This window comes from Drosophila sulfurigaster, chromosome X (assembly GCF_023558435.1).
Source record: "Drosophila sulfurigaster albostrigata strain 15112-1811.04 chromosome X, ASM2355843v2, whole genome shotgun sequence".
Classification (NCBI taxonomy): domain Eukaryota; kingdom Metazoa; phylum Arthropoda; class Insecta; order Diptera; family Drosophilidae; genus Drosophila; species Drosophila sulfurigaster.
In genome coordinates, this window is record NC_084885.1 from 25,109,258 (window position 1) to 25,123,240 (window position 13,983).

General features: G+C 35.9%; 1 protein-coding gene across 5 annotated transcripts in view; it reads left to right on the top strand.

The window, feature by feature from the left end:
• The window catches only part of LOC133847017 (uncharacterized), a 321,107-nt gene that overhangs the window by 155,236 nt on the left and 151,888 nt on the right, over positions 1–13,983 (top strand). For all 5 annotated transcript variants that reach the window (XM_062281723.1, XM_062281721.1, XM_062281722.1 and 2 more), the window contains one exon: positions 7,994–8,028. The gene's annotated coding sequence lies outside the window, so the exon portion shown is untranslated. The remainder of the gene's footprint in view (positions 1–7,993; positions 8,029–13,983) is intronic.

Consider the following 13,983-nt stretch of genomic DNA (forward strand, 5'->3'; position numbering starts at 1 on the left):
ATTTATAAAACTTTATCGCTATCTTCACTTTGTATGGAAAAGAAAAGTAAGTTTTTCAATTGTCGTACCATTTGCAATATACAGGGTATGAGCAAGTCGAGTCGTTTTCACAGACTTGTTGTGCTTGGTGTTTTTTTTTTCTTTGCTGGTCTTGGACAGTTGTCAATGGGGCAGATCACAAGGAGGCCACAGAGCCACAACTGAGAACTACAGCTGCAGCTGAGCCAAGGAAGGAGCCAAGGAACCGCCTCAAGGAACTTTGCTGCTCTGCGCTGTAAAGAACCTGACGTTGTCTATGATGACGGCCTTTGATTATGATGCCAATGGATGCAATATGGCAAAGTGTGTCTACGTGTATGTGTATATGTGTGTGTGTATGTGTGTTTGTGTGTGTGTGTGTGTGTGCTTATTACGCTGAGGCTACTGCTGCGAGAAGCAAAAGCAAAAGGCAGCGAACAAAATGCACGCAAGCTGCATTCGAAACTTCATTATTATGAGCACAAAGCACATCACGATGATCATGATTGTCGTTGTTGTTGTCATTCGATGCTGTAGTGCCACCTGCACCGCCAACGACACAGCTTCGACACCACAGCATATTACTTCGTGCACCTGTATGACCGTGAGGGCAATTTCTATTACAGCTGTTAGAAAGAGAGCGAGGGGATTAGTTCTATTAAAAAGGGTTCATGAAAGCAGAGGGAGAGAAAGCCAGAGAGCGAAAAATGCAAGCTTTATGCATCGAAAGCCATAAACCGAACTGTAATCATCACAAAATCTACACACATACATAGTTAATATACATATGTATTAACCCACTCACTCACTCTCTTAATACGTTATTTCTGTCACCCTTTCCTTTTTACATGTCATCAAATGAGCGCAACAACAACATAAAGTCAAAGCCAACAACAACAAAAACCGAACTGCTAAAAATCCTTTGCTCACACACTGACAATCATCTACAATAATGCGTGCGTGTGTGTGTGGTCACTGCTTGTGAGTGGGTTAGACACGAGTGGGTTAGACACGATCAGCAAACGTTTGCTGTGACATTCAACTAGCGTGCACTCGCTTCCACTCACACTTGCATGTTGCTTTGCTGCTTCTCATTAAGGGACATTTTTGACATAATTGTCCAACTTGGAGCATTTGTTCCCTTTTTGGAAGCTCCTTGCAGAGGACAAAATAAATTTCTCACAAATGTCAGTATGCGACAGACGAGCGCAGAGTGCAAATGCAAATGTGCAAATCTCGAAGCATTTGCATATCAATACGCTAATTATTCATTAATAAACGCGAAATCTATAATCATATTGAATGTCGACAAGTGAATAGTGTGAAATATGTGTATGAAGTGCATTTTGCTTAATTTGTCGTCTGTGGAATCTGAAAAAAAAGTGAGTGAAAAAGTGACGTGGCGTCACTTTGCGATTCTCCTTTCAATTCTTCGTGTGTTGTGCGTTGGTGTTAGTGAATCGCGTGCTCTAATTCCTTTTTTGCTTAGCTAGCCTGCATACAAGTGAAATGTAAGTGTATGTGTTTTTTTTTGTATTTTTTTTTGTCTGGTTATAAGTGTGACTGTGGTACAGTCTTATAAATTTGTGAATTTGAGCAAGTGTCGAAGTATAAGAATGCAAGTAAAATAATATTATCTTATAAATTTGTGAATGTGTTTGTGTTTTTTTTTTGTGATTATAAGTGTCACAGTATAAGAATGCAAGTTAAATATTGCATTGCGCTGCTGCTGTGTAAATATGTAAAGGCTACAAATATAACATATGTATGTGTGCGTGCTTTGCAATGTGTCAATCGTTTTTGCGGGCTGGTCACGAAGCTTGCACGAAACGAGAATAGACGAACACATGTTCGGGTTTGTAGGATCGCAGCTTCGGCAATTTGTCTAAGCTTTCTCTTTGTCATCGACTCGTAAGTAATTTAAGCTTTCGGTTTGTTTTTCTCTTAATTAGAAAGAGCACTTAAGCGTAGGCAGTTCTTACTATAAATGTAAAATACTTGCAGTAACTCGCTTTATCTTAAGCATTGAGAGAAAGCACACAGGAAAGTAAATAAAAATTTGTATTACAAGAAATTACAATAAAATTTGTATTTTATAGAAACATTCGAATCTTTAAAAATTAGACTTGACTTTAATGCAATTGATCGATCGATGATCGAGGGATTTTTTCGGTGGGTGAGCAAAACACCTGCTGTGAGTGGAGAGATTTTGCATGGTTGTCGTAAGTTTTTTTTTGTGTGGTTTTTTGGGATCTCATGACAGTTTCAAGATATTTGTTGTTGCTGTATTGGATTTTTCTTTAGTTTAATTAACGAATCTGAAAGATCTGCTGCAGCGCATTTTGTGCCGCATGCTGAGTTCAATTCACACATTGTGCCTGGTCATGTGGCTTCAAAGAGTTTCGAGAGTTGAGCAGAGTTTTCCCATTAAACTGGTCGAATCTCGAATACTCGCTAGAGTGCAGCGCAAATTGTTTACAATTCGGAAAAAAAATTGTTGCCGCCTCTGTGTTATCTGTGGGCACATCTTAACGAACACGCAGCTCCAGAAGAAGTGCAGCTCACAAGCTAAGCTTGGTCAGAGAGCAGAGCAGGAGGTCCCAGCCCATCATATCGCAAGGCAATGTTGTGTGTGTCGCCCCCCTTCCACTGCTCTTCCCCAGCTTGCAACTTTACAGCGTGCAACTGCAACTGCAACTGCTGCTGCTTCTTCTTCTTCTAGCCATGGTCATGGAGAGTCATGTCGATTGCAGGCCAACTCGTTGTTTAGTGTCGGTTAATTTGGCATCATTCATCGTCGTGTGGTCAAAGCCAAATGTCATGCAATGCCTAAGACCCGCTTCGCTAATTACAGCCTCTTGTTTGTCCCTCTCCCCCCTAAACTCCCCCTCCAACTCTTCATCGATGTCCGATGGTGGCAATAGAAGCCTCCTTGCCACTTGCTAGTTGCAACTGCAACTGCAACTCACGTGACACTGCATCACGCAGCTTTCAAGATCAAATGAAATAGATCACCAGCAGCTGCTGGGTCCAGGTGTCATCCCTCTCCTCTCCTCTCCTTTCTCCTCCTCCCCTCCTCTTCTATCACAACTTGACTTTTAGTTGAACTTTAGCTTCAGTTTCTCACATAATAATGATTGCCATCGGTTCCTTATGAATATGTGCGCTATTGGATTTCTAACTTTGTTTTAAGAAGAGGAAAAAATTGGGAACTTTTTATAAAGGCAGGTGCTTGAAGTTATATATAAAGTAATAATTCTATATATTGCATTGATAATTCTTTACTTACCGCTGACAATTAATAAACAAAAAAATCGAAAAAATTTGCAAATAATAAAAACAAGTAAGAAGGCTTCAATCGAGTGTGCTTGACTTTGAGATTCCCGGTACTAATTGTAAAATATACCAACATAATATACCACAAAAATACTAAAAATATACCATATGATATAATATATTCAAAATATACCACTGAGTGCAAAATATACTATATTTTCAGTAGGAGTTTCCCCTCTAAAAAAGTATTTCTTAAGCAACTTCTAAATTTCTGAAAGCAACCAAATCTTGACGAATCTTAAATACTATACTCATAAATCGAATTGGCAAATATTAAAAAATTAATGAATACAAATAAATAATTTATAAAGTCTTATTTCATTTTGTTTATTTTCTCGAATATTGTTTTTTTATTTATGAAAATATATAACATAGAAATTTTAAAGCCGTATTATATTATATTTTCTGTAATGAAAAGATTTTTTTCTTATCGCTTAATGGCAAAAAATAAAGAAAAAATTTCAAATTGGCGAAATATTAAAAAACTTAAAAAACTTTAAAAAACCATATGCAATTTTGTTTGTATTTTATTTTTAAATTTGTGTTTTTTATATAAAATAATATAAAGGCTTTTGAGATCATATTTAAATGCAAAAGTTTAATGAAGAAATATAATGTTTTTAATTTTAATTATAAATTTGTCTAAGTTTGTCTTTTTTATTTATAAAAATGTATAGCGTACATTTGTGCAACATAAAATGTATGTTTTATTTACCATATTTACTACATTATATATTCACATGTCGCTAGATAAATATCTTAGGAAATATGCATATTTCCCATATTCATTTGATGCGTATCTCACGAGTGTCGCGACTTAAGTCTGGGAATCAGTGACCCATCAAGTTAGCTGTGGTCATCTTGACTCTTGTTGATCCACTTTGCTTTTTGACTCTCGCTCTCTGTGTGTGTGAGTGTGCGTGTGTGCGTGTGTGTGTGTGAGAGTGTGTCTGTGTGTGTTGACATTTGTGTTGCGACTTTGTGTGAGCTTCAACTGGCCACTCTGAAGATAACCTCGAGTGTAGAGTGTTGAGTAGCGGGTGGAGAGCAAGAGAGAAGAGTGCAAAATGTGTGAGTCTGTGTGTGTGTGTGTGTGTGTAGAGTGGATCGCATAATATGAGTATATGCAATCGTCTGAGGTGGAAACAACAAAGAGATCTGTTCGCGACAACGATGACGATGACGATGTTGGAGAGGGGAAGGGAGAGGGGAGAGGTGGCAGTAGAGAGACGGAGAGGGGGATGGTGACGGTGTCGACCATGTCGGCAATGTCGACGTGGTGGCGTTTGCGTGTCAAGCGACATCATTTGCATAACAATGCTGGGGACGATTCAAATTTTTGGTCTCCCAGAGCAATTTTCAGACACACACTCGCACACTCGCACACTCGCACACACACACACACACATAGAGACTGCTGCAGTTGCATATACACGCCCTCTGGCACCTGCTCATACCACATTTAGATATCTACGACGAGTACATTAATGATTTTCAACTGAAGTCAACGTCGTCGTCGTCGTCATCGTCGCGTCTCCGTTGTCGGCGTCACAAATCGCTGGCAAATACCTGCACACACGCGTATGCATATGACATTATCCAAGACACTCCCCTGACTATCTGACTATCCGACTATCTGCCTATCTGCCCAGCCCCCTGACCAACACACACCCGCCTTGAAGCTACGGTGAAATACACTGCGAGAAAAATTTTGCGACACAGTGGCGAGCACATGTGGATACATGTTTGTCTTTTTTGTCTTCAAAGTTTTATAAAATTTGTCAAAAATATGTTAATCGTCTTAATTTCTTGTTTCATGTGTCAATTTATTATTTTTTTGTTTTATTATTTTCTGCTTTGTATAAAAACATCAAATATTCAAATAACAAGTTGTATATATTTAGAATTAAATAATGAATTTAGTGAATAATTATTATTATGATAAATAACAGATTATTTAATATTAAAATAAAAATAAAATAACTGTTTTTGTTATTTTTATTTGTTATTTATTTTTTTATTTATTATTATATCATTCCAATGTTATGAAAATCAGCAAGATAAATTGTTTATGCAAAAAAAATAATGTTGTAACATTATAATTCAATTTAAAATAAATGGCAAAAAGAGAAATGTAAAACAATATATAAAACAAGTAAGAAATCTACTGTTGAGTGGGTTTGATTGTGAGATACCCTCTACCCATTTTGTATAAAACCAACACACTGCAGTATTATTCTTAAAATATACCAAATAATATACAGCAATAATTCTAAAATATACCGAAATTCTAAAATATATTTGGTATATAGATTACTACATTAAAAATATACCATAATGGTCAAAATATACCAAATTATCGGCCAAAGCAACTAAGACCCGATTGCATTAGGCGTAATTTGACATATAAAAGTTGTTCTTTGATATCTTCTACAATTTGTATCCGATCAAATTCTCAGGAATCATAAAGATTATACATAGTTATTATTGTCTGTACCAAAATTCGCAACTCTAGCTTCAAATTAACGCTTGTTATTCGATTTTTGTCGAATTGCGTAAGCGGAATTTTAAACGAACTTGATCTATTTCTATCTCTTTTAATCTCCGATAAAATTTCAATATTATATGTTACATTTATTTTACTTTTTTTATTTTTATTTAGTAAAATTTATATTAAATTTCTTTTTTAATGGATTTATTTCCAAAAATATATATATAATTACAATGAAGTGGAATTCACAACTATAAAGTATTCTAAGGTCAAGTATATACATAGATATTCTTCTCAGTGTAGAGTTGTGCACCCCACGAATATCTCGGTTTGTCTCGTCTCTCTTAAGCTGCGTTGGATTGCGTCGCCAATGCGGAACGGAACGAAACGAAACGAAACCGCGCGCGTTGCGATCGCGCGACGTCCAACCTGTCGCATCTTTTACCCCCGCCTACCCTTTGGCCCCCTCCCCTCGTTGTCACCTCTCTCTCACCTCGTCGCATTGTCGTCATCGTCGTCGCAACTGTTGAATAATTTATGCGGCCAGCCACTGTTGTCAGCGGCACCTCCTCCAACTTCAACCTCAACCTCAACTTTAGCTTTTCATGCACATCTCTCGCACTCCCCTCTTTGCTCCCCTCTTTGCTCACCTCTTCCCTATGGGCAATGTCGCCGCGTTGCTGTCGTAACCCTTCCCCCTACCGAGAGAGGGGCGGGCGGGGAGGCCGGAGAATTATTTGCGTTCGCCTCCTTGCGTTTCTAATTAAGCGAGAGAAATATTCAAAAACTTTGCCATTGTTTCAACGATTTTCAAGTTCAATTTACATAACATTCCTAACCGCCGTCGTAGCATTCAACTCTCGCGACTCTTGTTTTTGTTTTTGTTTTTATGTTTTACACAAACTCTATATATACATAAGTTGATTTTTTTTTCTTTATACTTATGTATTCATTACTTCTTCTTGCCTCCCCCCTCAGTCTCACACACACAATTGCTGTCTGTCTGAGCTATTTAAGTCACAGCCTTGAGTCGTTGCTGGTTAATCGTTTGGCAATGCAATGCAAAAACAACAACAACAACAGCAACAACAACAACTGAAAAAGGGTTCAAGGTCAGCGTTGCACTGTGCAAAGGTCACCAAATTGCCGCTGTCACTTGCAACTGCAAACGCTGCTTCAAGCTGTTCATGCTGCAATTTTGCAACTTGCAACTTGCAACTTGCTAACTGGTTCAATGGGCTTCCCTTTCAATCTCTGCCTCTTGCCCTCCCTCTCTTTCGTTTTCGCTGAGTTTTTCGTGATCTGCGCTTCATCAGTGTCAGTCTATTTGCCACACAAAATGAGGCTTCTGTTTCAACAAGACTTTTCTAATCGTTTGCAGTCTTTTTGGTTGAGGTATTATAGGCAAATGTTTAAAGCATAATAATATAAAGCTATAACTTCTCATGTTTTTGTTAAAGTATTATATATTAATATCCACTTCCCCTTAGGTAGAAGAGTTTTATAACTTAGAGCATGCAGAAAATGTATGTATGTAACAGGCAGATGGAAGCATCTCCGGCCCTATTCTTGATCTGTTCGTCTGTCTGTCCGCCTGTCTGTCCTTCCGTCTGTCTGTCCGTCCATCCCTATAAAACACTGAATCTCAAAGACTATGGGAGATAGAGCTTAAGAAATACTTCTGTATGGCAAAATACGCCCACTGCAATCGGGTCTAAATTGCTTTGACTGACAATCTGGTAAACTTTTTGATTTCTATGCTGTATTTTAATGTACTACTTTATCGGTATACCAAATACAGCACTCGGTATATTAGTATTTTTTAGTATATTAATTACAAATCTGGCATATTCTGTAGTAGTATTCTAATATACCAAATATATACTTTGGCATATTTGCGTGGTATATTAATTTAGTATATTTTAATCAATCCACGTGCAGTGCAGTGCAATACTAACTGCTTTGCTTTTATTTAAAATGGGAGCTCACGTGAATGTAGTATTGTCACTTATTTTATACGCCTTTGTTTTAGTTTTCAACTAGCCAAATACATAAATTTTTTTATGAATGCCTTAAATAATGTATAACATTTCTTTCGCTACTAATTTTATTTAAAATAATTAATATTTTTTCTTCATTTTCTTTTAGAACTCTTCTGTGCGACGTTTAAGAAGTGAAAAATGGTAAGTTGATTCAACTGTTATTTTAGCTATTACTTTTATTTACCAGCATCTTATTATTACTTGCTTTATTACATATATTATCACAACTTTAAAGTGATTAAATTAATATTTTTAGTACTACGATTATTTAGCAAATTCTTAATCTTACCTGCCTGATTACATGTTTATTCAGAAATTTCATTGATATCATAAAGTATGCATGAAAATACAAATTTCAACATTTTTCATAGCTGCTGTCTCGAAGTTTTGCTTACCCAGTTCATTTCCTACACATGGTTTATACTCTCAATTTTTCCTAAGGCTTTTTCCGCATCGTGAATTCGCATCACTTTCATAAACCGTTGATCGGCATTCGGCTGAATGTTATTTATTTATGCTGTTAATCCTTGAGCAACATACGATCCGATTCGTTTTCCTTCTCCGGCAGCTGTTGCCGCTGTCTGCTCTAATTTCTATCATCATCATTATCATCGTTGCAGGACCCTTTATCCTGCCACTTTCAAAAGAAAACAAAAAAAAAATTATATGATATTATTTAACGGCATGAGAGTGTTTTCCTTCTTTATGATGCTGGGTTCTATTTCTAATAAAATCTATTGCATTGGCATTGTGTGTGAATGTAAGCCAAGAATGCGTATGAATTTGGCAAAATATTATGTGAACAAAAGTTTGGTAAAATTTATTTAAATTTGTAAAAATAAAAAGTTATGCCTTTTTAATATGAAGAGTTATTCGATATTTCTGTCAGTGAAACGTTTGTGAAAGGAATAAATCTTTATTATATTTTGCATTATCTTTCGCATCATTTTTTAAAGGTTTTGCATATAAACGTTGATTGGAAAGTTGGGTACATTAAAAATCGATAATCGAATAAATTATAATTGTTGCTTTAAAAATCATTTAGAGATGTTCGATATTTCTGCCAGCGAACGTTTGCGAAAGAAATAAATTTGATCTATATTTTATACATCATTTGTTGCATCATTTTTAGAGCTTAGTTATGATAGTTAGGTGATCTTGAAAAAATGTAGTAAATAATAAAGTAATTAAGAGTTATATCTGCCAGTGAAATGTTTACGAAGCGAATAAATTTTGTTTTTATACTTCTTTATATTTAATACATTATTTTTCACATCATTTTCTAAATGATTTCTTGCATATACTCATTAATTGAAATGTATGCCAGTGAAACGTTTACGAAAGTAATAAATATTAATTATATTTTATACATCATTTATTGAATGTTTTTTTTTTTGCAAATTCATTTTGATTGAAATATATGTCAGTGAAACGTTTACGAATGTAATGCAACATTTATCTATTATTTGTTGTATGCCTGTGAAACGTTTGCGAATGTAATGCAAAGAGTAACTTTTTGCGCTTTGCTCTCCCCCCCCACTCGCTTAATTATTACTGCCAGCTGAACGTTTGCGAATGCCACACAAAGAGAAATATGATTGTCAGCTCTCCAGAGAGAGAACGCCAGAGACACGCTCTAATTTTAATGCTCTGTGTGTATGATTGAAAATTTCATTGCTGACAGCTCACAACAATTGGCATCTTGCATCTTCATCTTCATCGTCAACTCAATTGCGGCAGCTGAATGAAGAAGGAAGCAACTGTCTCGATTCCCAAATGATGCGCTAAGTAGCGAGTACTCGACACAATGCACAGGACAAAGAAGAGGACATGCGTTGTGCCCATATATATCATAAATGATAATAATTTTTGTGTAAATAAATATTGTGTAATCATCGCTCGCTGACGCCATTATCCATCCATGACCCCGTCGCTTGGCATTATTATGCTGTCAAATAGAAATCCCAAAAATTCTATTCCGATCCGAAAAAACGTCGAATGACGAGCAGGATATTTTTTTCTTTTTTTTTTTTGTGGAAGACACATGACCAAAGGGGCCATCTGCTTTGCCAGCATGGAGGATGGAGGAGAGTGAGTATTTGTAGAGGCCTATGTTTCTCTCTCTGTCTCTCTCTCTCTCTCTTTCTCTTTCTTTGTGTCAGCAGAAGGAGAGCATTGCCTCCATTGTTTAGACACTTACGCAACATATTGTACATGGTCTAAGGGTCGTCGCTCAAAACTCAGTCTCAACTTCAACCTCAACACATTCGAGCTGAGGGTAGAGCCAAGGGTAGTCTTGCTCTCTCCCTCACTCACACACTCACTGTCTAGGTCTCTTTGCGGTGGTTGTCCTCTATTATTTTTGTGTTTTTCATTTATTATTTTCATCATCCTCGGCTCTCATAACTAAATACTTTTGCCGAGGTAATTGCCAGGCAAAGCGTATCTTTTCAAGTTCAGTACTTACCTAAGTAAATACACCAGCATATAACCATATGTGTGTATCACTGTGTATGTGTGTGTGTGTGTGTGTGGGTGTGTGCCAACTGCCAACTGCCATTGCTCTAGTTCCCAGACGAATTCGTGGCAAGTTCAGGTTTTGGGTTAAACGGATAATTCACAGGCCAACGAAACTTATGACAGAACCGCAACGAAATTATTGCTCGAAATAGTTAAACGGAATGCTGATCGACTAACTAGATACTCTAGAAATTTCAACATAGGAGTAATAAACATGTTGACAAAAAAAAAAGATTCATAAATTGAAACAATTCTTGTTAAATGATTAATTTAAATAAATAGCAAGTTAGAAATCAGAAAATAAAACATTATAGGAGTTCGAATATAAATGGGAGATTTTTTTTGTAAAATGTGATACATATTTTGGTATATTTTTAGTAATTTATTCTTAATCTCTTTAGCTCTAGCTTTTGCACTTCATATCCTAGGTTCATTAATTCTAAGCTACAAATAAAAATAAATAAATATATTAGTGATTTATGTGTTCTTTATGTGTCTGTTCGAGATCTATTAATCCTTTTGTTGATTTTAATGAAATAATGCTAAAAATATCCTAAAGTAAACAAGTTGAATGAAAATTCAAGGAATGTATACTGTAGTACATAATATTACATAGTTGTCTCCATATATCTTACAACTTTTACTCTGTATTTTGTATTTTCATTTTGGTTTTTTTTAATACCCCCAAAAAACGCCTACTTACTACAGGTCTTAGTAGCTTTGGCTGACAATCTGGTAGATTTGGTACTCTAGTGTATATTTTGAATGTAGTACTATATCAATATACCAAATTATATATTTTATTATTTGTTATATTTCGGCGTATTTTAGTATTTTTGCTGTATATTATTTATTAATATATATTAAAATTGAGTACACTCACAGCAGCACAAAGCTGACATACTCTAAATAAGTTTTTATTATAGGATCTTAATTTGAGTTTTATTTCTTTTATATATAAAATGGGTACAGCATTTATTATTTGAAAAATTGCCTTGGAAAAAATTTCAATTTTGCTGCATTTAATTTTCATTTTCTAATATAGATTTTGTTTCTTGTGTTTATTGATTATGGAAATATATAATAAATATATTTGACTTAAAAGAACGTTCAAATTGTCAACATATTTTGCAACTTTAAATCCTTTGTCAGCTTCTTAGTTGTGTTTTGATTATATTATTTTGTCTTACAACTTTATTCTGTGAAATATACAATAATCAAACGATTAATGTTCGACACATCGTACAGACTTTAAATATATATATTTAGTTTCATATTTGTGTATTTTTATTGTGTATATAAATTACAATAGATGTGTGCATAGAAAATGGCTTGAACACTTTTTGCATTTAAGTATATTCTTTGAAATGTACAATTGTCTTAATTACAAGTTGATTTGCATTTTTTGAAAGCCGCTTTCATAATTAGATCGCGCAGCACATTGTAAAGTCAGTAATTTCCACATTTTTTTCTAGTTTGTTTTTTGTAGAACTGTTAATAGATGCGTTTCTGGAACTGTTCCGTGGACAGTGTCTAACAGTTAGCGCTCATTAAAGTGGCAGCTGCAACAGGCGGCGGCAATAATGTGCCATATGGGATGAGAAGAGAGTGGGAGAGGGGGAGTGAGCGAGTGAGAGCGAGAGAGAGCGATGACTTGGTCAATTTTCTGTTGGCTAGAGACGCGGCATGCGAGTTTGTGATAGCGTTTCGTCTACGTCTTCGTCTTCGTCTTCGTCTTGGCGACTCTTCATATGGAGAGGAGTCGTAGAGCTCAATGTAGTATCTAATTAAGTAAAAATTTATGCGCGTGTTCAGTGAGAACGATGAAACAAACGGCAAACTGCAAAAAGACGTTAACTATTGTTGTTGTTGCTCTCTCTCTACTTTAATTGCGAGCAGGGGGAGAGGGAGGGGAAGGCAATAGTAGTAGTAGTGTGTAGTAGTAATAACTGCGACTACGAAATCGTAGTCAGAGGCCTCCTACAGATGATGACGGACGACGGCGACAACGAAGCAAAAAAGCAGAAAAGCAAAAGCAAAGCCAACAACCGAACAACAACAACTAACAACAACAACTGGTTGCTGTTGGCCATTGGCCCATCCATTGGTCAGAGCTGTATGGTCATATGGTACACCACAATTCGGAGGAGTTGGTTTTGTGTGTTGTGGGCTTTACCATGCTTCATGGAGAGGCGCAATATCTAGGCATAATAAATCCATTTAATATATTGTATTTAAACCGTTCGTTATGATCTTTGCGCTCGCTTCTGCAACGCCCTGATTGCTTCGCTATTAATGCAACGGCCAGTTGGACAGACCGAGAGAGAGAGAGAGAGAGAGAGAGGGAGAGACAGAGAGAGCGAGAGCGATCGTGTTGCATAGCCCACAAAATAGGAGGGGGTAGGAGGGAACAGGGGACAGTTACCGCGACTAGTCTTAGTCGTAGTTGTACTTAGTCACGCTTAGTCGCTCAACTGCTGCCGCTTTGGTTGTTGCTGTTGCCTTTGCTGTGGCTGCTGCTTTGGCTGCGGCTGTTGCTTGTGATTAGAGGACGAATGCTTCACCTGCGGTTTAGTGGCCCCCCCTGCCTTTAGTTACACTACCCCTTCGCCCCCCTTGCCACCTTGTCAACCCCCCTTTGCTGTGCACCGAAAATACGATATGTATAGTGCACATACACAGCGAGAAATTTTTGAACACAAGCTGAAGAGATTCAGCAACTAATATAATATATTGAATTGCAAATATATTAGTTTGCACTTCAGGTTTCAGTATATTTTCGGTATATTATTGCAGTTTTAGTATATTGGTATATTTTTAATATTACAATATTTAATTCGAGCGATTCTTGTTAACTGAGACAATAGGAGTATAAACTGTTGATTAAAAAATATTGTGAAGTGATTCTTATTTATCCATGAATAATTTATAAATTTGAAAATTAAATTAATAAAATATAATCTGCAGATTTATTTCTAGTATGCTATGCAATTGTTTGGTATATTTTTAGTATTGCATAACATAATTAAACTTGGTAATATTATAAAACGATTCTCGTCAAGCGATAAAATATGATAAACTTTGGAAAGTTTAGAAAACTGTTTTTAAATCGGGGAAATATTAATGAATTCAATTTTTAGTATTGCATTATTTAATTGGATTTGGCAATATTGTGAAGTGATTCTTGATAATTGATAAATACGAAAATAAAATATTATAGCATCTAAAATGTAAATCACATACTTATTCTATAATACCATACATATTTTAGTATATTTGTGGTATATTTTTAGTATTTTATTAATTTATATTTATTTATCAAATTTAGAATAGTTTTGTTTTTTCAAAACTTGTGAACACAAATTTGTTTTTTCTATTATATGCTATAATAGCATAGCTTTTTATCATTTTGCGTTTGAGTTTTTCTCTCAGTGTAGCGTTGAGTGTCGATGTTGCTGCCGCTGCTGCTGTTCGTTGTCGTTTCACTCTTGGCACCGATCGCTGTTGAAGTAATGATCGCTCAGTGGCGTTGTCCATGTCCATGTCCATGTCGTTACCAGTTACCAGTTGTCGATG